The sequence below is a fragment of the Ornithorhynchus anatinus genome, chromosome 2 (genome assembly GCF_004115215.2).
Source record: "Ornithorhynchus anatinus isolate Pmale09 chromosome 2, mOrnAna1.pri.v4, whole genome shotgun sequence".
Classification (NCBI taxonomy): Eukaryota; Metazoa; Chordata; class Mammalia; order Monotremata; family Ornithorhynchidae; genus Ornithorhynchus; species Ornithorhynchus anatinus.
In genome coordinates this window covers 151,583,879-151,587,493 of record NC_041729.1, presented here as the reverse complement: position 1 = coordinate 151,587,493, position 3,615 = coordinate 151,583,879, and the positions used below count along the sequence as shown (strand labels likewise).

At 39.1% G+C, this 3,615-nt stretch overlaps 1 non-coding gene across 1 annotated transcript; it reads right to left on the bottom strand.

Annotated features, from left to right (window-relative positions):
* Positions 1-3,175: 3,175 nt before the first annotated feature.
* LOC114809686 lies at positions 3,176-3,313 on the bottom strand. The gene has a single exon (XR_003757463.1). It is a non-coding gene; the product is annotated as a small nucleolar RNA SNORA7 (small nucleolar RNA).
* Between the last annotated feature and the right edge of the window lie 302 nt (positions 3,314-3,615).

Below are 3,615 nucleotides of genomic sequence, written 5' to 3'. Positions count from 1 at the left end.
GTGCCTCAGTTCCCTCACCTTTAAAATGGAGATTAAGACTGTGAGCCCCAAGTGGGACAACCTGATTACCTTGCATCTACACAGCACTTAGAAGAGCACTTGGCACATAGTAAGCGCTTAACAAATACCATCATTATTATTATTAACTTTCAGTATAATCATTAATGGTATTTTCGTCATCATCAATGGTATTTATTGAGCTCTTACTGTGTGCAGAGCACTGTACTAATTACTCGTTCTAAATATAACAAGTCGACAAATTTGGAAAATAGTAGCAGAAATATATACCAGGAGATGCAGGCTCTGATCCCAGCCCTGATACTGCATCCAATCTGATTTGCTTGTAATCCCCGCCCCCCAGTGCTTAATACAGTGCTTGACATATAGTAAGTGCTTAGTAATCACCACAATTATTATTATTACTGTCCTGCTCTGTGACCTTAAGCATCATTTTCCTTATGTGTGAAACAAGGATAAGACACTGACTCATCCTAAATCTCTTATTATGTACCCCACCTGGGGCAGGGGCTGGTTCTGATCTGATAATCTTGTATCTGCTCAGAGTTTAGCACAGTGTTCAATGCTTAACAAGTAATTACAAATATCTTTTTTAAAAAAGAAAGCTAAAATAAAGATGGAAATGCCCAGGTATCAATCACCAGTACAGCAATTGAGCAATTAATATTATTTGCACTATTCAAAGTATTGAAGGTATTCCCTACTAAGCCCTCATTTCCTCTTCTCCTATTCCCTTCTGTATCTCCCTCGCACTTGGATTTGCTCCCTTAATTCAGCACTTAGGTACTTAGTAACTACTTGTTTACATTAATGTTTCTGTCCCCTCTAGACTTTTTAAGCTCGCTCTTATTTTTTTTAATGGTATTTGTTAAGTGCTTACTATATGGCAGTCACTGAACTAAATGCTGGGGTAAATACAAAGTAATCAAGTTGGACACAGTCCATGTCCCACATGGGGCTTGCAATCTTAATCTCTATTTCATAGATGAGGTACTTCTCTGGGCCTCAGTTCCCTCATCTGTAAAATGGGGATTAAGATTATGAGCCCCACGTGGGACAACCTGATTCCCCTGTGTTTACCCCAGCGCTTAGAACAGTGCTCTGCACATAGTAAGCACTTAACAAATACCAACATTATTATTATTATTATTATTACCTGAGGCATAGAGAAGTGAAGTGACTTGCCCAAGGTCACACAGCAGACAAGTGGCAGAGCTGGAATAAGAACCAAGTCAACTGAGAATCTTTTTGACTCCTAAAACCGTGCTCTATCCATTAGGTTACGCTGCTTCTCATATCATCATCATCATCATCAATGGTACTTATTGAGTGCTTATTGTGTGCAGAGCTCTGTACTAAGCATTTGGGAGAGTTCAGTAGAACAGTCGGTAGACACATTCCTTGACCACAGCAAGCTTACAGTCCAGAAGGGAAGGCAAACATTAATATAGAGAAATAATTTATAATATACAATTTGTAGATATGAATTAAGAAATAGGATTGGGTGACTGGTAGTGAAGGAATCATTCTGGATACTCAATTTCATTCAATTGTATTTACTGAGTTCTTACTGTGTGCAAAGCTGTGTAGACAGTTTCTAGAAACATGAAATGGGTTTTCCTTTTCTATTCTGAACTTAGTGTTTGATCAAACTCCAGTCTATTTTAGTCAGGCAGTCAGAGCCACAAGCTGCATCCCCAGAGTTTCCAAAGAAACATGTGACTACACACAAATATACAGGCAAGTGATTTTGCAATTCTTAGACAGCTCAACAGCTAGTGAGCAGCCATCTATTATGAATGATTCTTCCCTTTGGATCGAACGCTCCAAGGAAAAATCTGGTCAATGCAGAGAGTGGTTTAATTGTCCTGAAAAATTGCCCTAAGACATTCTCTTGAGTTTATTTCAGAAACTGTGGTGTATCTCTTGGGAAATTTTCCAGAATTTCCTTTCCAAATGAGGCAAACTATATGGGATGGAGTAGAAAACACAATTTGATTTTTCAAAATACACTCTTTTGGGGCTGTGGCTCTTCTTGAACATAACAACAAAATATTAACATTTTTCTAAGCCAAAGCAGTGAGGCACTCTCTGAGCCTCAGGGCTTTCTACCCACCTCTCCAAATACTGGTTTTTGTTACATTTTTAATATATCACTTGTCTTTTTTATTCTTTTAGTCCTATTTTTTAGATGCTGGATGCCTCCCACTTTGCTTGTGAATCCTCACAAGACAGAAACGGTAGCTAAATCGATCTACTCTGGCGTTTGAACAGTTCTCCTAAAAATTAAATACTAATGACTGTAATAATAATGATAATGATTATGATGATAATAATAACTGCAATCATCTCTTTTCACAAGCCACTAAATGACCTACCGACTTACAACTGATATATATTTTCACCCTCTGAGAATCTGGTTTGCCTCAGGACTCAAATGTGGACATAGGAAATAATGCAAAATATCCATCTGTTCATCTGAAATTAGAACAGAGAGTCAAGACAATTGAGTTATTGTTGAACTGACTCAATGGCCATTACTCTTTTTTACTAGTCTCCCCAGTGTTTCTAGAATTCGTTCTTTGAGTCGCACCTGGCCTTGTGGCTTGGAAAAGAAGTTCAATGTAGATGATGATCCATGACTTTCAGCACTTAATTAATGAGTCCGTCCATCTCTGGAATGGGGAGATTATGTTCATTCTGTGCTCTATGCTCACCCAGGGCAAAAAGGTTATCTCTTCATCTATACAATTGTTCCTCCTCAAGAGTTTTACTGATTGTGGGGTGGGAAAATAATATAGTGGCTAGATTTTCTAACTGAATAGCTTCAATTATGCTTAGGTTAATCTTTTCTTTTGTTAAAAGAAGCTTGGGACTTCATAAAAATAATAGTTTTTTTAAGCACGCACCATGTACTAAACTTGGTACTAAATACTTTCTTTACTGTCTTATGCAGTTGAGTCATCTCTGAAGCATAGTAATTCCATGGACACCTCTCCCAGAATGCCCCACTCTCCATCTGCAATCATTCTGGTAATGTATCCATCTTTTCTTGGTCAAAATCTAGAAGTCGTTTACCATTGCCTTCTGCACAATATGCTTGTCTCCACCCTTGACTCTCTCCCATACCGCTGATGTCCAGCACAGGTGAGTTTGGACTTGTAGCAGATTGCCTTCCACTGACTAGCCACTGGCCAAGCTAGGAATGGAATGGGTATGCCTCTGCTTGACTCTTCCTCCTGTAGATGAGACAGGTAGAGTACTGGAAACTCTCCGGGTGCCATCCTGAGAGGGGACTAAGTTCTTAGATACAAGATGATCTGGTTGAACAAGTCCCTGTTCATATGGGACTCATAGTGTAGGTACGAGGAAAAACAGGCAGTCAATTCCCATTTTACAGAGAAGGAAACTGAGGCACTAGAAGTTAAGTCACTTGCCCATGGCCACACAGCAGGCATGGAACAGATGTGGGACTAGAACCCAGGTCTGCTGATTCTCATGCCTGTGATCTTTCAACTAGGCAATTCTGCTTCAGAGTGCAAATTTAATCTCATTTTGATGGTTGTGTGAAGTAATTTAAACAGTCTAGATACTCAA